General features: G+C 45.5%; 1 protein-coding gene and 2 non-coding genes across 3 annotated transcripts in view; 2 read left to right on the plus strand and 1 right to left on the minus strand.

Annotated features, from left to right (window-relative positions):
• Positions 1 to 27,080, plus strand: part of LOC126188481 (zinc finger protein 608) — a 285,013-nt gene that overhangs the window by 182,229 nt on the left and 75,704 nt on the right. The gene's annotated exons all lie outside the window — the stretch shown is intronic.
• Positions 19,673 to 19,744, plus strand: Trnas-cga (transfer RNA serine (anticodon CGA)). Its single transcript has one exon. It is a non-coding gene; the product is annotated as a tRNA-Ser (tRNA).
• On the minus strand, positions 19,962 to 20,034 carry Trnav-aac (transfer RNA valine (anticodon AAC)). Its single transcript has one exon. It is a non-coding gene; the product is annotated as a tRNA-Val (tRNA).

Below are 27,080 nucleotides of genomic sequence, written 5' to 3' on the forward strand. Positions count from 1 at the left end.
TGGCCCAGGTCCTACCGATATCTACAGCGATGGCACACAGACTGCAAGCAGCGTTTGGATATTACCTTACCGCCAGACACCTACTCAAAGTCCGCTACGAAACACTCACCCTCCCTCCGCTTGATGGCGGACTGGGACTTATAAATGTAAGAGCGAGGGCTACAGCATTATACTTGTGCACAATGATGAAATTGTGGACCCACAAAGATGCTTCCCTTACGGGTCGTCTGTTAGAGGAATTGCTGCCGGCGTCTCTTCTGCCACCTGTCACGGTTGCGCACATTACACCCTCACTCTCGCACCTCTCGGCATTTATTCTTGAGTATAGTTACGTGCACCCAGACCTTCCCAACACTCGCACTCCCAAGGCGAGAGACGTTTACAGACTGCCGCTAAGGTCCATCCCTCGCAATGTGGTTGAGAGGAAGAGCCCTACGACCCTATGGCCTGCAGTGTGGAGAGCGGTCCAGAAGCCCACGCGGGTACGAGCCGCGTGGTACCAGGCGGTGAACGGGAAGGTTGTAACACGACAAAGGCTGCACGCTATTGGGATGGCGGATTCCCCCCTTTGCCCACATTGCCACCTCGTGGATACTGACGAACACCGTTTAACATGTGGATCGGCGTTAGAGGTATGGCTGCTAGTGCAGAAGATCCTCGCGTGCTACCTACGTATCGCGCCTCCCACAATTGAGCCACGGCTCCTCCTTTGTCCAGAGGATACTTATTTCCCACCTGCGAAGACTCACGCTGTCACATGGTTTATAGGCATGTCCATATACTACCTCTTTCGAGATGATGAGCAGATGGTACTTGATTACTGGCAATTTCTCCAGGACAGTCATACCACACTTGAGTGTACACCCCGATACCGACAACTATTTGACAACTATGTGCGCAGTGTCTTCGATAACACCCCTCACATTTGGGGAGGATGACCGCCTTCATGGGGCTCCACACGCTGCGAAATGTCGTACCAATTTGGAACATGGAATCTGTACGCAGATGGGCCATGCACATGGAATGGCGTGCGGGATTTGGTTCCGTTTTTTTAAATTATTATTATTATTATTATTATTATTATTATTATTATATCATCACACTATTGGTTTCAAATTCTATTTCATAGTTTAGAAGGAACCCTTGTTCTGTTGTTGCGACGAATGTACATTCTAATTTTGTTTGTCGTAACTGGAAGACACCTTTTTCCATCTATATAAGAAAAAAAGGTTGGCAGAGAAAAAAAAATTAAAAAAATAAAAAAAACAAAAAATAAATAAAAAAATAAAAATAAAAACAGTCGGATAGAGCGTCTGCCATGTAATCAGGATATAAAAAAAAAAGTGCAGTTGGTGCAGGCGACAGCATTTTTGGTTAGCATGCAGCGGGTTGAGGGTTCGATTCTGGATGGAGGCTTATTTGTTTTTATTTGCTAAAAGTAGTTTGCGTGGTACGGTATCTGGCGTCTTAATCGTCATACAGCAATTACAGTGTATCTTCTACAAAATAGTTGCACTTACGTACTACAACACAGAAATCGCTTTCATGGGTCAGGTTTTAAGGAAAATTGTTTTGCACCACTGCATCTACTAGATTCCAAATCTGTTTTCTGTGTATCCTCCCCCAATTGTTCCATGAAAAAAATTTAAAAAAAAAGTGGTCAGCGTGACAAAAAAAAGGTGGTAGAGCACTTGCCCGCGGAAGGCAAAAGTCCCAAGTTCGAGTCTCGGTCGCGACACAGTTTTAATCTGCCAGGAAGTTTCACTCATGTTTTGTTGTTGCAACAGTTCATATTTAGTACACGAAATCATTATACACTCCTGGAAATTGAAATAAGAACACCGTGAATTCATTGTCCCAGGAAGGGGAAACGTTATTGACACATTCCTGGGGTCAGATACATCACATGATCACACTGACAGAACCACAGGCACATAGACACAGGCAACAGAGCATGCACAATGTCGGCACTAGTACAGTGTATATCCACCTTTCGCAGCAATGCAGGCTGCTATTCTCCCATGGAGACGATCGTAGAGATGCTGGATGTAGTCCTGTGGAACGGCTTGCCATGCCATTTCCACCTGGCGCCTCAGTTGGACCAGCGTTCTTGCTGGACGTGCAGACCGCGTGAGACGACGCTTCATCCAGTCCCAAACATGCTCAATGGGGGACAGATCCGGAGATCTTGCTGGCCAGGGTAGTTGACTTACACCTTCTAGAGCACGTTGGGTGGCACGGGATACATGCGGACGTGCATTGTCCTGTTGGAACAGCAAGTTCCCTTGCCGGTCTAGGAATGGTAGAACGATGGGTTCGATGACGGTTTGGATGTACCGTTCACTATTCAGTGTCCCCTCGACGATCACCAGTGGTGTACGGCCAGTGTAGGAGATCGCTCCCCACACCATGATGCCGGGTGTTGGCCCTGTGTGCCTCGGTCGTATGCAGTCCTGATTGTGGCGCTCACCTGCACGGCGCCAAACAGGCATACGACCATCATTGGCACCAAGGCAGAAGCGACTCTCATCGCTGAAGACGACACGTCTCCATTCGTCCCTCCATTCACGCCTGTCGCGACACCACTGGAGGCGGGCTGCACGATGTTGGGGCGTGAGCGGAAGACGGCGTAACGGTGTGCGGGACCGTAGCCCAGCTTCATGGAGACGGTTGCGAATGGTCCTAGCCGATACCCCAGGAGCAACAGTGTCCCTAATTTGCTGGGAAGTGGCGGTGCGGTCCCCTACGGCACTGCGTAGGATCCTACGGTCTTGGCGTGCATCCGTGCGTCGCTGCGGTCCGGTCCCAGGTTGACGGGCACGTGCACCTTCCGCCGACCACTGGCGACAACATCGATGTACTGTGGAGACCTCACGCCCCACGTGTTGAGCAATTCGGCGGTACGTCCACCCGGCCTCCCGCATGCCCACTATACGCCCTCGCTCAAAGTCCGTCAACTGCACATACGGTTCACGTCCACGCTGTCGCGGCATGCTACCAGTGTTAAAGACTGCGATGGAGCTCCGTATGCCACGGCAAACTGGCTGACACTGACGGCGGCGGTGCACAAATGCTGCGCAGCTAGCGCCATTCGACGGCCAACACCGCGGTTCCTGGTGTGTCCGCTGCGCCGTGCGTGTGATCATTGCTTGTACAGCCCTCTTGCAGTGTCCGGAGCAAGTATGGTGGGTCTGAGACACCGGCGTCAATGTGTTCTTTTTTCCATTTCCAGGAGTGTATTTTCGAGTCAATAGAACAAGTGGTTCTGATGAACCAGATATCGGCCCAGTCTGAAACACCGATATTAATACGTGGTGTAGCGTCCAGAATCGACAATGCAGGCAATGACTCTGGCCTCCAGTCGATCGTACAGATGGCGAATGCTGTTCTGAGGTACGTTATGCCATCCCTGCTCAACCATTTCACGTAGTTCTGTAATTGTTGATTTACGAGTCGCACGAGTCTGTTCTCGTCCCATCATATCCCATACGTGCTCGATTGGAGACAAGTCCGGAGATCGTAATGGTCAGGGAAGTTGTTGCACGCCTTGCAGAGCACGTTGAGTTTCACGGACGGTGTGCGGTCGAGCGTATTAACCTGTTGGAACAATACATCACCTTTCTGTTACAGGAACGGCAAAAGAACGGGTCTAACAACATTCTGCACGCACCGAGCACTGGTACTGAGCGACATGGCGCACTGGTTAGCGCACTGGACTCGCATTCGGGAGGACAGCAGTTCCAACCCACACCCGACCCTCTTGATTTAAGTTTACCGTGATTTTTCTAAATCTCTTGAGGCAAATGTTGGGCTGGTTCCTTTGAAAGGGCATGGCCGATATCCTTCCCCAATCCGACCTCGTGCTCCATCTCCATGACCTCGTTTGTCGACAGGACGTTTACCACTGATCTCCTCCTCCTCCGAGCGGTGGTTATCCTCCTCTCCAGGAACACCAAAGGTGACCTCACATCATAAGGCCTGGGGTGTCTTGGACGAAAGCACTATACGAGACAGCACTTACCATGTCTATACGTCGTACGTGCAAACGACTTCAATTGCGTGCAGGCAGAATCTGCTTTCATTGCTGAAGATCACGGCGCGCCTTTCCATCTTCCAGTTTATCCTCTGGTCAGCACCATTAAAGCCGTGCACGTCGATGCTGTGGAGTGAGTGGGACACAGGCTAGAGGTGTGCGTGCCGGTAGTCCCATTGCTGATAACCGGTTCACAACAGTTTGTGTTGACGTGTCGGGGCTCACAGTCCTTTTTATCTGTGCTCTGGTAGCTGTACGATCTCCCATGGTGTCCTTGCAATACGAGGATGCTGGAGGGCGTCTGTGCCGCGTAGACAACCAGAACCTCGTCTATGGGTGTGAGACTGTTCACGTGACCACTGATGCCAGCATCGTTGCTCAAATGACGTAGCACATCCCACTTGTGTGGAAATTCGCCGAGAGGACCGCCCCGCCACCCAGAAGGCTCCAGTTTGACCACTTTCAAACCCAGTCACTCTGTTGTGGGAAGCACGAGTGCAACTCCATGGCATGGTTGCCTGCTTGCTTCACACATTCTCACTACACGGAGCCCTCTGGCTTTGAGCATTCCCTATTAAAGGGCAGACACAGATGGCGCTCTGGTAGCTATTCCACTACGATGTCCGTTGAAGGACGACGTTGAAACCATTATAAGTGCATCTACTATCCCCCAGGTGGCATATGACGTCATCTGGTGAAAGTCGACGTCGTCTTTCCAGGTGTACTAATTTTTTTCTGGCAGTGTATTAAACTTCATTCTGTAAAGTGTTCTCAGGTTTGCAGGCGAGACAAATGGATCTGTTCATCGTTTGGATTTGCAGCTCCTTGAGCTTACCGTGTTTGCAGTTAAAACTATAGGATGTAAGGTCCGCCAGTTATGCAAAAAAGCCGGCTTTGTGGCCGAGCGGTTCTAGGCGCTACAGTCTGGAACCGCGCGACCGCTACGGTCGCAGGTTCGAATCCTGCCTCGGGCATGGATGTGTGTGATGTCCTTAGGTTAGTTAGGTTTAAGTAGTTCTAAGTTCTAGGGGACTGATGACCTCAGCTGTTAAGTCCCATAGTGCTCAGAGCCATTTGAATTATGCAAAACAGCAGTTTTCCCAAGTTCCCAAACATGTTTCAGCACCACAGTACCATCATCAGTGAATTTCCGTTTTGTTTAATCTGGAATGTGAACATTTTTACTAAATGTTTACAAAATTACGTAGATATTTAGTTCAAACAATAATTCGTTTCTTTTTGTTAATAACTTGGTGTGCATGATTTTCCGGGGCCACTCGTGTATTATTTATTACAGGTAGCTTGTTATCTGCAACCAAACGATGTTGATGAGAAAGTTTTGTCGGGAAGTTAACTTATCATCTAAATGTAATTTAGTTTATCGCGATATTTCGCTCCTATATTCGTTTTTACTTACGTTTTCGTGTGGCAAGCCCTTTTATTTTCAGAATCATGGTGAGGTGTTGTGAAGCACACGTAAACATAACACGTATTTTCAAAAATAAGGTCGTAAAAGCACTTTACACTTTACCAAAACAGAGTGTAATTGTGGCTGGGACACACAACAACCACAATTACACCGAAGAGGCTCAGAAGATAGTTAAAGAAAGGGCAACCAACGTTTATGGCTTTTGTAGATTTAAAGAAAGCTTTTGTCAGCATTGGCTGGGCCATACACATTATTTGAAATTTTGAAGGCTGCAAGGTTAAAATACAGGGAATGAAAGTCTGTATACAGTTTGTACAGAAACCAGACTGCGGTTATAAAAGTCGGAAGACACGAACGGGAAGCAGTAGTTGAGAAGCGAGTGAAACAGCGTTGTAACCAGTCTCCGATGTTATTCAGTCTGTACATGGAACAAACCGCAAAGGAAACAGGAGAAAATTTGGAAAAGGAATGAACGTTCGGGGAGTAGAAATAAAAACTTCTAGGTTTGCTGATGATCTGTATGAATAAAATGGATGTTTTGAAAAAGTGGTTTTTAAAGATGAGCGTGAACAAAAATAAGACGAGCAATGGAATACAGTCAGTTAATATCAGATAATGCTTGAGGGTATTAGATTAGGAAATGAGATACTGAGAGTAGTGTGACTTTTGATTGTTTGGACAGCAAATTAATGGATGATGACCGACGTAGAGAGGACATGTTCAAAATGTTCAAATGTGTGTGAAACCTTATGGGACTTAACTGCTAAGGTCATCAGTCCCTAAGCTTACACACTACTTAACCTAAATTATCCTAAGGACAAACACACATACCCATGCCCGAGGGAGGACTCGAACCTCCCCGGGACCAGCCGCACAGTCCATGACTGCAGCGCCCCAGACCGCTCGGCTAATCCCGCGCGGCCTAGAGGACATAAAAGGCAGACTGGCAAGAGCAAGGAAAACATTTCTGAGAAGGAGAAATTCGTTAAAATCGAATGTAAGTTTGAGTATAATTGCGAAAGTTTCCGCTATCAGATAAGTTAACATGTAAGTTTACTGGGTGTTTCACAACGTCGTGTTGTTATTAACCTTCACTGATGGGATCATTGTTTTCGCCACAGTTGCTGTGGCTGTGGTTTCATCGATGACAGTAAATTAAAACGTAAGTTTAAGTTCTATACTGATAGAAGCTGAAGAAATTAATTATAATTTGTGCCATGGCTGGGACTTGAACCCGAGTCTCCTGGTCACTAGGCAGATGCGCTAACCATTACAGCACCATAGCTAACAGAGCTGCATGGACTTCAGTAGTCCAATGCTCTTCCTAACACAAGCTTCAATTCACGCCTGCACCCCATTTTCCCCTTCTTAAATCGTCAGTATTGCCGGAGCCTCTCCGGTATTGGAATATCACCCCAACTTTATACGTATTGGGGAAATCCGGCCTATGTCTCAGGTGTAGTACGCTATTGATCTGATGGAATTACATTTTGCTTGAGACATATGAGTCTCAGCTTTGTCTTTGATAGTGATAGAAGCCGAAGAAATGAAGTAAAATTATATCATTATCGAAAATAAAGTAGCGACTTACGTAATTCCATCAGATCAATAAATGTAAGAATTAGGAAGTCTTTTCAGAACATATTGGTCTGGAGTGTAGGCTCGTACGGAAGTGAAAAGCAGATGATAAGCAGTTGAGACCAGAAGAGTGGAAGCTGATGAAATGTGGAGATGCAGAAGAACGCTGAAAATTAGATGGATAGACTGCGTTACTAACGAGGTCATCGTTGTTGTTGTGGTCCTCAGTCCAGAGACTGGTTTGATGCAGCTCTCCGTGCTACTCTATGCTGTGAAACTTCATCTCCGACTAACTACTGCAACCTACATCCTTCTGAATCTGCTTACTGTATTCATCCCTTGGTCTCACTCTACGATTTTTACCCTGTACATGCTTCCCTCCAATACTAAGTTGGTGATCCCTTGATGCCTCAGAACGTGTCCTACCAACCGATCACTTCTTCTAGGTTAGAATCCTGCCCCGGGCATGGATGTGTGTGATGTTCTTAGGTTAGTTAGATTTAAGTAGTTCTAAGTTATAGGGGACTGATGACCTCAGAAGTTAAGTCCCATGGTGCTCAGAGCCATTTTTAAACCTTCTTCTAGTCATATTGTGCCACAAATTCATCTTGTCCCCAATTCTATTTAGTACCTCCTCATTTGTTACGTGATTGACCATCCAATCTTCAGCAACGAGAAGGTACTGAGTCGAACTCGAGGCAGGATTCGAACATGCGACCGTAGCGGTCGCGCGGTTCCAGACTGTAGCGCCTAGAACCGCTCGGCCACTCCGACCGGCCATCTGCTGGTAGGATACATTCTGAGGCATTCTGAGGATTTAGTTTTGTACTACTCGTAGAAGGAAGTGTGGGGGAGGGGACAAAATTTGTACAGGCAGAGCAAGGGATGGATACGGTAAGCAGTTTCAGATAGATCGAGGTTGCAGTAGTTGTACAGAGATGCATTAAACTCGTCTTCGGACTGAACACCGCAACTGCAGTAGCTGGGCTGAGGCTGTCGCTTAATGTGCAGCCCCCCTTTTGGCGCCGTCCCAGTTGCCAGACCCGCATCGCACAGGCTCATTAGCGTTGTAACACAACACCTGCGCGCCCGCACCTTGCTTCACAACACACCCGCTGCTCTCTAGGGATCACCGCTCTGCTAGGCAGCTCAGCCGTGACACTCCGGGCTTCCGGCTAAGTAATCGCTGTCTACGGCAGCCCAGCTACACGTTTCGGAGCCTCTGACGGTTATTGCTGGGCACGAGACGGCTTTGGCGGATGCCCTCCTCGTCAGAGGTGGCACCAGCAATCCGACACCGCACTGGAAGATTAACACGGTCCTTTGCTATCTTACACTACGGTAGGGGCTGAGAAGAAAGAATCTGACGTCCTCTAAATGAAATTTCGCAACGTAGTAAAGCGTGAATGGTGAAGAGGAAGAGGGAGGTAAGGGTCAGACTTCTCATCGACGAAGAAATCATTAGAGAAGGAGCACAAGCTCGAGACTGGTGAAGAGTGGGTTGCGTCCTTGTCTAGAAACCACCCCCGCATTCGGCTCAAGGATTCAGGAAAATCACGGAAAACGTAAATTTCTATGGAGCGAACGAATTTTGAAACGCCGTCGTCTCAAATGCGAGGTCATTGCGCCACGTCACTCAGTGTGAATGCCGAAGGTTAAAACCGACGAGAGGTAGCGCTGCAGAGTTTTTTTGATCGCAGATTAAATGAACAACTGCAAACAAGCGGTAGGTTGCTCTGCAAAGAAACAAACTTTCTTGGAAGAGATATGTATGGGAATACAGTCTTAAAACAAAAATTGGCTAATTTGTTATAGGACCCAAACACCCTAACTAGGTGTCGTGGACCGCCGTTCATCAGGAATGTATGTTCCGAACGTATAGTCACCGCTCAAAGGACAGGAAGGGCATGGTCGGCCGAGAGATGGGAGGATGGAGTCATCGAGGATCTCCTGAAAATGGACTATATAAATTTGAGAGCTGTAGCAACGGACCAAGATGAATGTTGAAAAATTGTTAAAGAGACTAAGGCTCACTATGTGCTGTAGGACCACAACGGAAGACGACGTCACAGCTTGTAAAGAATACATTTCCTGCCATAGACTTTGTCGCTGTTGGACGTACATGGTTGTCAACCACAGGTGATAAAAATTCTTCGCTTTCTCGCAATGTGAAACGATATGAGCCTGTAACGTGCCACCGCCGCCAAGGTATTGCGAGCGCAAGGGGAGACGTGTAGACGGCGCGTACAGGGCCAGATGGGGGGAGCCGCTTTGTGCAGGGCGGCGCCGCATATCGCGAGGGGAGCCGGCGCGGCGACACAACACTGGATAATTAACAACCCTCGAGCACGCCACCGCCGTAATTAAACTCGACTCAGCTCGCCGGATCGCGTCGGCCGATTGGATTCTGCGGTTATCGACCTCCTAACTTGATAATTAACGGCTGTATTGTAGCGACAGTTTGGCTGCCCCCGGAAAGTTTCTTCCCCTTTTGGCACTAACATGTCAGTGTATACGTACTGGCTTCCTCTTCCCGGTTTCTGGGAGGTTGCGCTGCGGAATGCACGCACGTGTTGTTTTCCCTGGGTTGATGGAAGTAGGCGGCTCCAAAAGGTAGCATCGTTATCGCCTGCGGCTATACGGTTGAGATGACGTTTTTCAGCTATCCAGAACCACACTGCTTGTTTCTTAAAACTGACACAAGCGTTTACAACAACCGCTACCACATACAATTTGTTGACATTTTGCTTAAATTTATACATGTTAAGAGATTATAATCTAAGTTGTCAGGCAACCTCACCCGTAAAACAACTAACGTTATATAGTTTCGATGCTACATTATTTTAGTTTCAGCGTTTGTTGAGAAACGCTATGCCCATAGGTCTTGGGCATCATCTTATCGTGTACCGCATTTGTGTCAATGCTGATTTGAGTATCAAAGATTATTGCTAAATGTCCTGTGATTCACCACCAGTGGTGTTTGCCCAGCTACGATGTGAACTGTTTATAGCGCGTAACTGCTGAACCACTCTTAAGACGATCAGTTTTATACGTATAAAGGGCATGTTGTATGATTGAAGATTTAAGCAAGATGTCAACAATTTATGTCTGGTCGCGGCTATGGTGAAAACGTATTTACTGATATTCCTTAATTAACCGACACGCCTCTCCCTAGGACTGTTCGTAAACCATAAGAAGGCGCCAACGTTTGTAGACAGGTCTAAAATAAAACGAATTGAATGCAAAATATTTGACTGAAAATGGCTGCTGTTGTGTAAGACTTCGGAAATACAAAACTGCCTATGTTTATTTCGCCCGATATTGACGAGACAAGAAAGAATGAATTTCCAACTTTAGTTCCTTTTTTTGCTCCTTGCGTTTCAAATATTTTGTTTTCTTGCCGTGTTACTCATTTCTTTCTTAAAGGATTTCATCTTGTTTTCAGCCGTTAGAATTTTGTTTAGCGATCGCAATTTCGGCTTTAAGCAATTTCAAGCATCTACAAAACATAATACAACGTAATGGGAACAATTTACAGTGGGATTGACAGTGGGTACAAACTATTTCATTGTTTTCGACACACTTTTAGCTGTGTGATATATATACAATCCACTCAAAATCACAGCACATAAAATGGAATATTGACTAGTATCACTGACTAGTTGTTCTCTGAAGTGCAGTTGTGGGCATTACGTCGTTATCTCTGCCTAAATAAACCTTCAGATAAAAATCTTGTAGGTACGGCATATGTATGTCAGAAACCTACAAAATTGGTTGTACCTACTATTACTCCCACTGTAAATTGTTGTCATTACGTTGTCGTATGTTTTATAAATGCCTGAAAATGACTTAATGCCGAAATTGCAATCGCGAAATAAAATTCTAACAGCTGAAAGCAAGATGAAATCCTTTAAAAAAGATTTAAGAAGCTGTGGACCCACATCACAAGAAAATAACTGACCACCTCATTCCATCACAAAGCCGATATTTCTTTTTCTGCGTATGTGTACTCCTCCTCTTCTTGTGTTACGCTAGTTATTGACCGTTACGTTCCCCTCCTTTTGCTTGTACGTATGCCTCTCTTCCGTTCTGGCTTAAATTGGCTTTACCCATCAAAAAGTTCTTGCCAACGAGCATTTTCTCTGGACCTCGCAGATTTAATTTATGTACAGGAAAGAAGTTAACACACAATGTTTTATTGCTGAAAGCTATTATTGTCTAGCTCTATCACAACGTGGTAGTGTTCCTTTTAGTGATATGCGCCTGTTTCTTAATTTTGTGATTATTACTATTATTATATAATAGTCTGCCTAGTGGCAGGTCTGTGTCTTCGTACGGAGAATTTCTGCTGCCAATGTTCCCTGTCTTCAGCTTCTTTCTTCAGTCTGTGGTTCAAATGGCTCTGAGTACTATGGGACTTAGCATCTGAGGTCATCAGTCCCCTAGACTTAGAACTACTTAAACCTAATTAACCTAAGGACATCACACACATCCATGCCCGAGGCAGGATTCGAACCTGCGACCGTAGCAGTCGCAGTCCGGACTGAAGCGTCTAGAACCGCTTGTCCACCGCGGCCGGCTCTTCAGTCTGTTTCATCTCTTTCCATCTTTCATGGCATCCAGAAGTTGAATTCTTCTTCTTCCTCGTTCTACCGTTCCTTTAATCTTCCCTACGAAGACTTCGTTTTGAGCCCTCCGTGTAGAAGTATGTGTCCGACTCAGTTGGTGTTCCTCTGAAGAATTGTATTCAGAATGTCTCTCTTCTCTGATACTCTTCTCAGAACATCGTTATTCGTCACCCGATCGGTCCACTTGATCTTCTCCATTCTCCTCCAGCACCACATTTCAAAATTTTCTAGGATTTCTTTCCCTCTTTTCTCATGGTCCACGTCTGTGCTCCGTACAGTGCAATGCTCCGGTTGTAGCACTTCACCAGTTTCTTCCTCAGTTCTTCCTGGTCAGCAGGTTCCTCTTCTTATTGAATGCGGTTTTGGCCATAGCGATTCTTGCTCGCATTTCACTGAAGCATTGGTCATCTTTTGTCACCAAATTTCTAAAGCACTTGAACTGTTTTACTTCCTTCAGTTCTCGACTGTCGATGGTTATCCTCAAAGGTTTCTCCCTTTTCGAAATCCGAATCACTTTTGATTTTTCGACGTAGATTTCCCTGCCGTAATTTCTGGTTCATAATGTGTTGTCTTCGACTTTTAGCAAGCACTACCAGGTCATCTACGTACTTTATGGTATTGATGAGGCGTCCTCCTATCCTTTCAAAGCTTCTGTGGACAGCCATTCCCCATACAGGTTGAAGAGACTCGGCGATAGACAACATCTGGTTTTTTTTTTTTGACGCCTCTTCATGTCTCCACGCTGCTTGTTTCTCCATAGTTCAGCCGCACTTTTACTCTTTGTCCCAGGTGCAAGTTCAGAATTAGTCTCCGGCCTCTCCAGTTTATTCCTATATCCTTACGGACGTTCATCAATTTTATCCAGTTGAGACTGTCAGAGGCCTTCTGCCAGTCTATAAAACAAACACAAACTTCTTCGTTAACACCCAAAACTCTCTCCGACAATATCCTCACCATGCCGATGGGGTATCTGGTTCCTTTTCCCTTCCTAAATCCAAACTGGTCCTCTCCTATTACTTCTTCAATTTTGTGTTCCAGTCGTTTGTTGAGTATTCGTGCAATAATCTTCGCTACGTGTGAGATGAAACTGATTGTTCTGAAATCACTACATTTCTTGGCTTGCTGTTTCTTCTCAAGAACAACTGTTGTGACACCCAAGAAGTCCTTAGACTATACCCCACTTTCGTAGATTTTCTTTATGAGATGCGACAATACCTTCAAATCCTCTTTACCGATTTCTTTCAGCAAATCCACCGGTATGTCGTCATCTCCTGTGGCTTTCCTCCTCTTCATGTCCTCAGTTGCCTTCTCTACTTCAGTTGTCAGTATGCTACGTCCTTTTTCGTCAATCTCTTCTTCTGTCTCTGTTTCAATGCCTTGTGGACGATGTTCCTAATCGTAGAGTCCCTTTATGTATTCTTCCCATATTTTCAGCACATCCGTTTGTTCAATAACCATTTGTCCTCGAAAGTCTTCTATCCTGGAAGTCCTTACTCCTGTGTTTTCTCTACCTCCCATCTCGTTTGTTTCCTGGTACATCAGGTCATACCTTCCTCTTCTTTGAAGGTCTTCTATTTCGTCGCACTTTCCATCTTCATAATTTTTTTTCGCTTTGTCGGTTTGTCTTCTGAGTGCGTTGTTAAGTCTTCTGTATTTTTCTTCATTAACATTTTTACACTTCCTCCTTTCCTCCATCTTTTAGAGCATCTCATTGGTGATCCATGGTTCCCTCGCTCTCTTTGCTTGCCTTCCAACTTCGCTCTTTAACGTATTCCATAAAACGTGTTTAACATTTCGCCGTTGCTGATCCATATTTTCACTTGTATGTGCACTTCTCATTTCCTAAATTGTTGTTCTCTATTTTTTGATAGGACTGAATAGTTACTGTATGAAAATAAACCCCGTTGAACAGTTGCTTCGGGGGTCATCTTAGCTTTTTTGAGCCCAGTATTTACTTTCCTGTTTATTTAATCATAAAGTATTTTGAGAAAGCCGCCTTGAAAGGAACAGATTTCTATTGCTTTTCATTTTTCCAGCTTCACATGTTTTTAGGCTGTTTCTCTATAATCATTTGGTGGGTAGTATTTTCTTATCTCTCCATTGTGCTGTTCTTTACGTAATGTCTTGATATTTTCATCGATGTGGCATCAGAAAGTTGTTTTCATTTTTGAATTTCCGGTGGAGTTCACATTGAATCTGATAAATGCCGAATAGACGTCATAACTGTGCGTTTTATGTACAGTAACAAATTAGTAACACTTGCCTAAAAACCTAGGAGTTAAATGCGATGTAATAGTTCACATGTTAATATCAGTTCGACGAAAAATTTGAGATGAGATACAGCAAGAAAATTCCAGTCACCTTATTACTCCATTATGCACTTCATCTCCCGTGGCTGTTGCCGGAAACACTCGGCGGCGTTACAATAAACATGTAAAGTGAGCGATTTAATGAAATTGTGCAAATAGTATCAAGTGGTTCAGCGTGTCCTCGTGAAATATCACGATAAAAACGCACGATAGACCGACCGAAGCGCCCTCACTCTCAGGTGCGATAGTATTGTGGTCGACGAATACACCAGGCAAACGGTAAAATGACCAACCAAATGTGATGGTAAATGACGCAAACAAGCTCACTGAACATGGTATAATAGCACCTTAAAATGGCTCGGGGAAAAAGTGACAACCAATAAGACTATATTGCGCAGGGCATAATCTTCAATTAAACGCCATTTATGGAAGGTATGTTAGGGTTTTAAGTTTAGTTAAAGACGAGGTCATTAGAGGCGAAGCTTAAGCTCGAATTGAGGATGAATCGGAAAGGAAATCGGCCGTGCTCTTCCAAAGGAACCGGGCATTCGTCTTAAGCGATTTACGGAAAACTTAAATCTGGACGGCCGGACGTGGATTTGAACCGCCGCTCTCCCGCCTCACCATTGCACGATCTCGCTCGGTTGCTGCCTCAAGATTTAACAGCTGCTGCTTAGGAAGGATTGCTTTCCGCTGTGGTAGAGTCCAGCAGAGTCGCCTTTATTGTTGCATGAGACAGCCGCGCCGGGCAGTATTTCGGGAGCGTCTGTTTGTAGGCCCACGGTGAATATTCATGGGCAGGCTCCGTCCGCGTGCGCGCAGACGTCATCGATTCCCGACCACGGCCGTGGCAGATGAGCCTCGATCTGGTCGCCCCATTCTGGGGTTGTGAGGCTCCTGCCCCACACCTCAGCACCCATGTTCCTCGGATTTCAGGCCGTTCGTTTGCCGACGACTCTTTTGTTGCGCATTACGATAATCCTTACGGAGGGTGGACAGATAACTGGAAACTCACAAACACGGTAAAGTGAACCCGTATGGCATGGACGATTGGGAGCCCGAGAAACTCATGCTCAGGCTCCGCAATTGGATAGGTTATCCCTATCCTTCGTGCCGTAGGCACCATTCCATCTCAGAGTACGAGAGCTGTATGCACAAGTGTGCCTTAAGTGTAAGTGGCTGTCATGAGTGTACGTGTAGTGTAATGTCCTGTTCGAGTTGGACATCAGAGAAGGGAAAGGTTGAAACCCGATGCCGCCACGTATCCTACTTATCTTGAAGAGCACTCGGTGGGGTGGGGTGGGGGGGGGGGGGGTCGCCGAGCTTGACGTGCTAATCCCCGGCGGACGGAACGGCATCAATAGTCGCATGTCCTCACTTCAAGGGATACTACGGAAAGTTCTGGAATTTAATCCAGGACATTGGCGCAAAGACTGGTGATCAGGGACTTACAATTACGCCTCTATCCCTCTTGTCCTCTCTGCTATAAATGTAAAGCGGAAGTTGTGCGGCTTACCCGGGCGGTCACCCATGCAAGTGCTGGCTACTGCCGACGGTGGTTAATTTCGGTGCGAACACGACACATATTTATCACGTAGGTGATGTGCCGCGTATTTTTTGATTATACCTTGCAATCGTGTTGGCGGAGAATCCCAACCCTCGAAGACTGTAAAGCCGTTCTTTGTCAAGCGGAACATTCATCCGAATAAGGTGAAAGCGAAGATCTTCATTTTATATTCATATGCAAAAGGGACTACAATGACTGTGTAATCTGCACCATTCTGGAGGATGGAGTGCTTTGTGTATTGCCAGACTTTTACAGCACGACTCAAGAATTATATTCTCCAGGCACTCACTAAATTGTTATGGTGTTATTTGTGTGGTATGCACATGTTTACTTAGTGAAAGGCTGTAACTCAGCGTATATAATAAAATCAGTGCAGCCATTTACATTGTTATTACATCAGCTCTCATACACTTCAGTAACAATAAGGGAAGTCCTGACCTGAAGGTTCTTTTGGCTCTTTTGTATTGCAACTCCCCGAATTCCGAGACACTATGCGAAAGCAACTCCTCAGACTGTCAAGCGTCACATCCCATTGACACTGTTGAGCTACCTTTTGCCATTTATACATATTAGCTCATCTGTTGGTCTTAACATCGGTGTTTTCGATGCTGCGAAGGAGGATGAGCAGCAGAGTGTTTCGTCAGACAGCCAAAGTGGCACATTATAGGTAAATATTGTCATTCCTCTATTTATGCTTTACATTTCAGCATATCTGTAGGTGTACTGTGTGTATACATGTGCAGTCCTGTGTTTCCTTTGCCCATTTATTTATTACATTCCCGTGTTATATATATTTTCCTGTCGTTGACGCGTCAGATTGAGTGTGAGAATGTCTGTGTGCCGGCCGGAGTGGCCGAGCGGTTCTAGGTGCTTCAGTCTGGAACCACGCGACCGCTACAGTTGCCTCGGGCATGGATGTATGTTATGTCCTTAGGTTAGTTAGGTTTAAGTAGTTCTAAGTTCTAGGGGACTGATGACCTCAAAAGTTAAGTCCCATAGTGCTCAGAGCCATTTGAACCATGTTTTATCCGTGTGTGTTGCTTCCGTTCTTGGGCAAGGATTCTTTGAGTGGTTGTGGCAGTTTAGCCAACTTTCGGTTATGTCGCATAACTCCTCCTTCGTGTTGGTATTTCTTTTCCGTCAGTGTAGAGAAACGTTAGCAAACAGAAAAATTGTGTGTATGCGTTATCGGATTACGATTAGAATTCTGCAACAGAATCTGAATCTCTCTGTCTCTGAATCACGGAGTCCCGGGTTCGATTCCCGGCCGGGTTGGGGATTTTGTCTGCCCGGGGACTGGGTGTTTGTGTTGTCCTCGTTATTTCATCATCATTATCATCATTCGTGACAGTGGCTAGATTGGGCTGCGTAACAAATTGGATTGAGTAAAAATTGGGACTTCGTACGGGCGATGATGACCGTGCAATTGAGCGCCACACAAGCCAAACATCATCAGAATCTGAATCTGCAATGTCACTAAACAAGGCCAAGATCAGAGAGGAGGGGGGGGGAGGTGTTGGACAGAGAGAGGGGAGAAGAAAAGATGGACAGAGATAGTTGGAGTTGTTCGGAGACAGGGGGGAGTAAAAGATTAGAACATTCACCCAATTCTCATACACATTAGAAACGTGTGTTTTCTCTTTCTTTCTTTTCCATGGAACCAGGCTGTGCCACAGCAATGCATGGCCGGGAACAGCTAGTTCCAAATAAAATGCATATGCTGTTGCGCAGTAAATGGAAATATGCAAATGCAGAAACTTCACCGAATAATGGATTTTCTGGTCATTTGATCTGAGTAATGTTGGCGAATGAACTGCTTACATCTCCGTTGCCTCTTGAGAATGTCTCCCGCAACAGTAGACGAGACACCAGGAACCAAAATATACAATAGGCCAAGTCCTAATTCCCTGAAATCCTGTCTCACCAAGGATGTCAACAACGGCATTGTGTTTTTCAGCGGGTTGTAGATATTACCGCTTTTTGCGCAGAATTACTCACCAGGAAACTGATTTCGATTTCGTGAAATACTAGGCGTGGGTGTTAGTAGGTCGTGTAATATTCGCAGCCTTGTTTCTATTGTACTTGTTGACGAAGAGGAGAGATGTGCGTTGCGATGCCTCTTTCTTGTCCAGTCAACAGCGAAGATTCACTGACTTGTTTCGATGTCTGTCGCGAGAAGAATGACTTACTTTAAGCGGCTTTCCTGAGCGCTTCTCCGATACCGTTATCCTGATGTATTATGACCTCTGCTTTTCTTCAGTTTCCAACAGTCCGACTTTCGAACGTTTAAAACATTGGAGTACTACAGCCTAAGAATAAGTCACACGGTGATCGTGGATGCTTTTGCCTTCGCAGATTGACTCTTGTTTACAGAATTCTTCAAGTCACAGTCATTAAAATTGATCCAGTGTGATGTTTCCATTTCGTCACGCCGTTTCTGGCCTTGCGAACATCTCTCGCAGAAGGACGTGCCGATGATTAAATAGACTCACGCGAGCCCTTGCTGGCCAGTCTCGCTTCCTACGGCGATCACCGCCGTCATTACTGGCTCTTGTCCGTAATTACGCGCGGTTGCCAGCAGGTGGCGTGCGCTAATGAGGGCGCAGCCTGCTGCCGGCTAATGCGTCTGCCGAGATCACGGCTGCAGCCGCCTGAGACGCTACAGACGTCGGCGCGCATTCATCTCGGCTCTGAGTCGACAGGCACGACACCAGTGGTAAATCAGAGGTGTTAGATGATCATCGATGTATACACTTAGCGTTGTTACTAGGTTAAACATCGATGTTTCAGTATCTGTACCGAATGCTTTGAAACATTGACAAAATAAACCCAGACTATTTTTTCGTCGTTTAAACGAATCTTTTTCTTAACAGGTGTCGTAACACCAGTGCAACACATTAACGAATAGTATATTTTTACATTTTGGATGCACAAACTGAAACTGACATCAAAAGGGTGTTCCGTCCGCAACACAAGGACAGACCTCTGCTGAAAGGAAAACCCCCAAAGAAAATTATGCTTATTTGAGAAATCTAGATACTATCTTTAAATAATCAATTTGTGTTGTATGCAACTACGTATATTACCAACAGTAAATAAAATGTAGGTCATGAAGGACTGGCTCGCTGAGAGAACCACCGGTAATGGAAGGTGAAGCTTTGACAAAGCCAGCCACTCGTGCTGGCGAAACGTCAGAAAAATCATTAGATGAACGTCGGCCGAAGAACCCGAGACAGAAGCCAATAGGCAGTTTGTCAACAAGTGGCGACGAAAGCCTTAACAATTTTGTATGTCTGAGAGAACATAATATTTATGTTGCTTCTCTGTTGTTAATTGTGTGACTGCATCTAACAGCAATAAGAAACGATACAATGAAAACAATTAAAAACTGACAAGGGCGCCTCTTATTTAATTATCTTTATATTGAAAAAAAAAAACAAGGTTACATCCTCCTACACTCCAGAATGACATGGATAAGGAATACCACTAAATCCATGATAAGAAGATTGCAGCACTGCATTGATACCAATGGTCTCACTTAGAACAACTTCTGTAAATGGACGTTCATTCCACCTTTGTGACCTTCGTTGACCTTCAAAGACCTTACTGCTACACATAATTGAATTCGTCTCGTTAGCCGCTATCAGAAACTAAGTACCAAACTATAGAATCCCATTTTATATATATAAGTTGACCTTCATATCTATGAAGCGACCCCACCTAACAACAAAAAGCAACGTCATACTATGAATCCCTTTGTCCCATGCAACTTTTGTCCTACAAACTTTTCAGGTCCTATCATACCTTCGGAGTTATTCTTGGTGGCAATAGTTTGTGACTCGCCCTGTATAACTGTCTATAAATATAACATTATCTACATTTTATTGACAATTGATAATATACATCGTTGTATATCACACAAATCGATAACTAAAAGATGATCTTCGCATTGTAAGGTATCTGGATTTCTGCTATATGCGTAAGTTCTTTGTGTACTCAACAACAGAGGCCGGTCCTCATGTTACTTCCGTAGTGATATTTCTGTTTAATCGTAGCGAAATTACTTGTGTGCTGGTATCGAAATCGTGGCCCGTTGTATGTGATACTCTGATCGTTTTATGACCGATAGGCTCGTTGGTCTAGAGGTATGATTCCTGCTTCGAGTGCAGGAGGTCCCAGGTTCAAATCCCGGACGAGCCCTTGCGTTTTGTGCAAACGTGTGGCAACTACCGGCATGCCGGCGGCTGTTCCGCGCATTTCCAGCCCTCCAGGTAAGCACAAAAACCAAGTAGCCGGTTCTGAAAGAGTTTCATGTATCATTTGAGGGATCTGCACCCTGGTGTTGGGACGTTTGAAATTGATTTAAATGGTCACAGTAGAGATTGTAGCAAGCGTCTTGTTGAGTGCGACGAAAAAGTGTTTCCGCCCGGAATCGAACCAGGGACCTTCTGCATGTTAGGCAGACGGGATAACCGCTACACCACGGAAACTGCTAGGCTCTGTGCTCCACATCTGACACAATTTGTAGGACGATCGCAACTTTGGCGTAAAAATCACTTTGCGGAAACGCACAATGCAGGTATTTCGCATTCGTATGCAACAATCGACAGCACCCTTGCCTGTCTGAATGCCATCACGAGTAAGAGCCTAAGAAGTCGTCGGAAATGCTCGCAGCCGAGTCCTCAGTTGCATCAGCTACTCTTGCTTTCCGTACGAGGTACCGTCAATTCGCGCAGTCGCTATTGTAAATGATGTCACCAAAAGCAATCACTTCGTTAGCGGCAAGGAGCCTGGGTCCAGCGGTAAAGTTTTCAACTTATCCAGTGAGAAGTTGAACTGCATATCCCTCTGATGCACAGCCTTATTCATACAGCTGACGGCAAACATGCAGTTCTGCAAATTCCTAACAGCTATATTGAGTCACTTCATGAAACTGCTAATCTCTAAAGCCTATAATATGTGTCCATGGACCATTGTCCGAAGAAGATTGTGAGACCAAAGTTTTAGTCTCACGAAGTGTTGAAGTTCATATTCTGCAAAGGCGCTGATAACCATAGCGTTGAGAGCCCTGACATCATCATATCAAGGCGGTGGACAACCTAGTGTCCTTCCAGGTCTATGTTTATATGTATTCTGTCTGCTGAATAGCATCGAAACTGTTCTTGTATAGCTGATTTTTCGTTTGGGAGTTCAATGTGTTTAATTTCTGGAGAGGAAGACTTCCTGGTAGCCTCCCGATGCACGTCATAGCTACATTTCGTTCTAATTAGGCGTTGTGGTTTGATTCTCCCGCGGGCCGGGCGAAAAAATAGTCACTGCTAGAGAAATCATTACACGCGTTGTTTACTGTGCAGGTATATCACATGCAGATTAAGCTACTCGCTGAGGATTCGATCGCGCAGTTCTGCCAAATTGCGGTGGCACGCCGATGTCGGCGCTTTACCCGCTGTTCAAACGTGTCCCGCATATTTTCTACGGTGTTAAAGTCAGGTTATTTTGCAGACCAATCGAAATGTAATATAGTGGGGGTGGGGAGAGGGGTGTTGAGAAAAGCAGCCACGTGTACTTGCAGCCTGTTGAACTTCGCTGTTGTCTTGAAAAATAGGGGTATCAGTAGCCCACTCATCATGCAGATGTTTACTGAAAGGGAACACCTGGTCATTCAGAATGGTTAAATAAACATGCTCAGTGAGCGGGCCGAATTCATGATGAGAAAAACACCGCCAAAACATGACACTCCCACCTCCGGCAAGAACCTGACCGTGCACACATACAGGATGAAGTGCTTCATTTAGATTTCGGTGCACTCGACGACGTGAGTCGTTTGAATGTAGGCAAAAACGTGATCCATCAGACCACACCACGTTCCGCCAGTCAGCTGCTGTTTACGTTCAATGATTTCTAGTCCATTGAAGACTGCCGGCCATAGTGGCCGAGCGGTTCTAGGCGCTTCAGTCTGGAACCGCGCGACCGCTACGGGCGCAGGTTCGAATCCTGCCTTGGGCATGGATGTGTGTGATGTCCTTAGGTTAGTTAGGTTTAAGTAGTTCTAAGTTCTAGAGGACTGGTGACCTCAGATGTTAAGTCCCATAGTGCTCAAAGCCATTTGAACCATTTTGATTTTGAACGCTGCATTGTTTTACTAGAAGTGATCCTTTTGGAGGAGGTATATCTTCGCCTTCTTCCGACCCTTGAACTGACTTTCCCAACTAGTTACAGAAGGATGTACTGTTTAGCGTCGGCTCCAAACCGCGGAGAGAATCCCTAGGAGCTGCTGGAGATCGTACCTCCTACTAACGTGCTATGCGTTAATTTAGACGGTGGATGTAAATCATAAGGTGACAAGCGTAGGATAATGGAAAAGAGAGCTAATAACGAAACTTTGGGCAGCTGCCATTCCTGAAGCAACTAAATAGAAATATCGTTGTCAACATACATGCCGGCAAAATTTGAGCGTGACTGAAGTGGAAAGTAAATCAATTTTCAAATTTGTCGGAAACAATAAATTCTAATCAGAATAAATGTGTTTATATTTCAATAAAGGGGCCCATGTGATAGGGACACAGTCAGAGCCGCGCGCGCGCGCGCACGCACGCACAGACCGTTGCACGCACAAACACACACATACACAAACGCACTCACGCACGCACTCGTGGTGACAGGGCGTTGGCCAGGCGCGGTCGATACGGATTGGGCGACAGCCCGGAGTATAGGCATGGGCAGGGGCAGTGGGGCTGTTTGCTGGAGGCGCGCTGCAAATGGCCGGTAGCAGCCGCCCTGCGCTCGCCTAATCGAACGGGGACTGCCGGAGGCTCGCGAGCCCTGCCTGGCGCGCTCTAGCGCTGGTCGGGGTTTCGTGGAGGACGCCATGAGCTGCGCCTCTAACCTATCTATTTGCGAGACCGGTGTTGGGGCATACAGTCCATTATCAGTGGCATTTGTTAAAGAGGACAATATATGCATAGACCCGTGGTCTCGGAAACACAAAACCTCTTCAATATTTGAAATCTAATTACAGCTCCGTACTGATCCGTGCTTGCACGGTCACGATAAGGTCCGTTAGCTATCTTTCCTCTGTGATGCGCAAATAGTCGTGCGTACATGTTTGTGACACGTTAAACTGCCACAGTGCCTGATCGTGTCATACGCTACCGTCACCGCAACAAAACATGTAACTGGTGGTCAGGCCCTATAGTGCCCATGAAGGCGTGCCTACGTACAGGCTTGTAATTACGTTTTAAATATGGCGAGATTATATGTTTTCTACATTCACATCAGTTTTCTACATCTACATGATTACTTCGGAACTCACAATTAAGTGCGTGGCAGAGGGGTCGAAAACGAACACGCAAAGCTTTTTGTGCGTGCTACGATTTCCTTTATTTTATTATGGTGATTATTCCTCCATGTGTAGGTACGGTACCGCCAACAAAATATTTTAACGCTCTGAGGAGAGAGTTCCACCAGAAGAGTCTGTCGCAACGAAAAACGCCTTTGTTTTAGTGACTACCATCCCAATTCACGTGTCATATCCGTGGCGCTCGCTCCCTTATTTCGTGACAATACAAAACTAGCTGACTTTCTTTGAACATATTCTATATCCTCCGTCGATCCTATCTTATGCGGATCACACACAGCACAGCAAAATTCCGGAAGAGGATGTACAGGCGTAGTGTAGGGATTCTCTTTTATAGACATGTTGCATTTTCTGAGTGTGCAGCCCATAATCGTAGTCTTTGGTTTGCTTTTCCCACAATATTATGTATCTATCTTCCCACATAAGTTATTCGTAATTGTAATCCCTAATTATTTTGTTGAATTAACAGCCATTAGACTTATATGACTTATCGTGTAATAGAAATTTAGCGGGGTTTATTTTTTTACTAATAGGGATGACTTCGCACTAAACATCATACAGTTTTTTTTTTTTTACTTGATATATGTTTGATGTAAACCTGCGCACTATCTAAGTAATTAAGTAATCTTACGTTTATACTTTAGTCTATACAAAATGTTTCTGTGCTTCCGACATAGATATGTGTTTATTTGTCCCCTTTATCAGATGCTACTGATGATGCGTCTGGCAAATAAATACTTTGGAAGAGCAACTGGAGCTGTACAGCTGTCATAAAATACATTGGTGTACAAAGCTTAACGACGAAAGTAACTATCGGGTGGTGCGTTACAGCCAGCAACATAGCTCGATGAAACTGGCACCATACATCAAAGACCTGCTGCGGTATAGTATAGAAGGTAACTGAGAGAAATACTTAATGAAATGAATAGAAACGGAACTTAAAGTAATTACACCATAGTCACGACAGTTTAAGATGCTCCGCTGGACGTGACAAAAGGTGTGACGTGCTGCTTAATAGGGTGTGTGATCACCACGGACGGCAATGCAACGTACTCCCATACTGGCCACAAGGTCGATAAGAGTTCTTACGATACCGCGTTTCATCCCTCCACGACACGAGCGCGGTTAGTAACTAGTGGATGGTCGTTGGTCCTTGTGGGCGTGGTAAACTACGTCTCCCGAAAGCATCCCACACATGATCGATGCGATTTAAGCTGGTGGGGGGTATCCACTCGCTAAATATTCTCTCATTGCGGGCGTTCTTACACCTGCGCTGTCCGATATTGTTATCCATAAAAATGAAGTCAGGGCCGACTGAGCCTCAGAAAAGACCCACATAGCGAAAGAGTATAGTGTCACAGTAGCGTCGACCGGAGAGTACTGTTGGCGGTCAGTATGCCCGTGCAGTATAATGACTCCCCACTCCATAATACCTGGACCACCGAAACTCGTCATATAAGGGTACGTCTAGAATCACTATACAGACTGAGTATACTCTCATCCGAGCAACGCACGTGACTCCACTCCTCGTCGGTCCAGTCCCTATGCTCCTAGCACAATCATAAATCTGCACCCACCCCCTCCACAGGTGATTCAGTTGCCCCTACCGGATGGTTTTTTGCAACCTGCAGTGCCTTTTAAAATCACTTCCGAGAATTTCATCTTCTGTCGCTCACTACATGCAAAATTTTAGTCCAACTGAAAAATGGCCAAGGCCCCTTTTTTGTAGGAAACTTAATGTACATAAATTTTGTCCTGGAATACGTTTCCACTGCAGGCCACTATTTTCGAGTTATTCAAGAAAAACATGTTTGAAGGTAACTATTGTACGTCTTTCTTGAATAATTCGGAACCTAATAACTACAGCGAAAATATATTACAGTTCAGAATTTAACTACATTAAATTTACTACAAAGAAGTCGTTTTAATTTTACTCCGCATATTGAACGAGAGAATGTGGAAATCTTGCTTGTGGTATTTGAAAGTGTTGCAGGTTTTATAAAACCCATAGGCAGGGGCATATGAATCATCGTGTATATGGTTCAAATGGCACTGAGCACTATGGACTTAACTTCTGAGGTCATCAGTCCTCTAGAACTTAGAATTACTTAAACATAACTAACCTAAGGACATCACACACATCCATGCCCGAGGCAGGATTCGAACCTGCGACCGTAGCGGTCACGCGGTTCCAGACTGCAGCGCCTAGAACCGCTCGGTCACTCCGGCCGGCCTACCGTGTATAAATGTGTATGCACGGTGAGGTATATTATCAGCGAAAAATGCGAGATCAGTACTAGTAAATTCTAGACGATGGCGTCTCAGCGTGACGCTGAAATATTGTGCATTTAAACTCTTGTATATATCAAGACAAAGGAGAATTACGTATTCGCAGTGTCCAGCAGGAAACTGTAATTCGATAAGAGATTCATCTTATGTTGCTAGTAAGAATTTCCTGTGATTGTCCTCGGAGAAGGCACACAGACCACATATCCATTCCGCAGGTGTACTGCAACATCTAAGGCAGCTTACCAGACGAATGCGTCACCAGCTTAGAAAAGCACACTGGCGGCTTAGGAACGCTGTAGATGGATTAGAACTGGTACCAACTGGTCGTGTGATCCTCCATCTTTTACGTAAGTCATGGAGGAGGTACTCAGTCGAATTGTGGAGAAAAGACATTTATGATTCAGTTTGAGTGAAAGAAGCGGTCCGTTGGCGGGACACTTCCTGAGGCTTCAATTTGGAAATGCAGTTAACTGGGGAGGGACGCTAAAAATTGAGAGAGAGACAATAAGAATTTACTACAGGGTCTTCAGCCTGAAGACGACAACAGTAGTGGCTAACACGTTACGAAGGTACAGTTGAAGAAAAGGGAAGAAAAAGTTGAATGCATACCCACTTGGTGCCCGTACTTCTAAGTACCGCTGTTGAATAGCATCATTACTAATGGAACTCTCTATATTCTCTGGTTTAAATGTATTTTGTTTTAAGAAGCTACTAGCACTGATTCTAGAAGGTTGATCACGAACCTCATCATTGCGAAACACTGTGAAGACGGGGCAGGTACCTCGTAAAAATTCACTTCCCGTGATCGTCGCCATCACTGATGGTGTGTGGACGCTACAAACTAGTGTCTTTTGGATGCGGGACCCGCAGGCGCGGCGCGCTCGTGGGTTGGAGTAGCGCACAGCCGAGTAGCCGAGGGGAGGCCGTAGCTAGCGGATGCGCGGCAGCCACGGCGATGTATTCGGGCCGATTTGCATGCCATTTGCGTACCAAAGTCCGGGCGGGAAGGCGACGGCCGTGCCTTGCCTTGCCATGGCGTGGCGTGGCATGTCGTGGCTGCGCACAGCACACTGCCGCCTGCCCTGTAATTTCTGAGCCTGCTGGAAAGGCGCCAGAGGCGCGCTGCTGCGACTACTCCCTGGATACCGGCGGGGTTCGGCAGCTACGATACATACGGTTTATTTGTTTATTTTATGAGACATCGCGGGACCGCCTGAGCCCAAATCACTCTGACGTCCAAAGAGCCATTATATGTAACGGTGATAGAATACCGATTTACTTTCTTCCACGTTTTAATTGTTGTTAAAAAATGGAATCTTCGGAGCAGAGTGCACTTTTGCGTATAGTGGTTCACCACTTCATACTGGCAAATGTGCTGTGCTCAGGCGAAGTTCGCTGAATTTGAATGAGACGTAACTGATGAGACAATACGCAGCACTAAATGACGGAAAGTTGAACCACGTCCGACACGCTGTTGTGGTGCTCCACGTCACGGGAAGATCGACACGGTTCGTCGTGTAATAACGATTCTGACCACTGTCTGCTTTATGCTCCGTGCTTGGACCGCACAATTGATCGCGTCCTTTTTGTGCACTTGTTACTTATTTGGAGATGACATGCAGAAGGTATGCAAGAGACGACGACAAAGCGAAATGAGTCTAGGAAGATGGCAACGGTGAAAGAAAGATTGATGGCGAGAAAGCGTTAGAATAATGTCTTCCTTTGTGCAGTGTAAGCTCCACTGAATCTTAATGTGTAGCCCTCTGACGTAACGAAATGTTTGTGATCATCTTATCAACTTGCGTACTTTGAGGAGGCGTGAATCATTGTTATTGGAGAAAGTGGTCGGCTAGCTGTGGAACTTGAATATATCCAGCTCTTGCTTACTAA

This window comes from Schistocerca cancellata, chromosome 5 (assembly GCF_023864275.1).
Source record: "Schistocerca cancellata isolate TAMUIC-IGC-003103 chromosome 5, iqSchCanc2.1, whole genome shotgun sequence".
Lineage (NCBI taxonomy): Eukaryota > Metazoa > Arthropoda > Insecta > Orthoptera > Acrididae > Schistocerca > Schistocerca cancellata.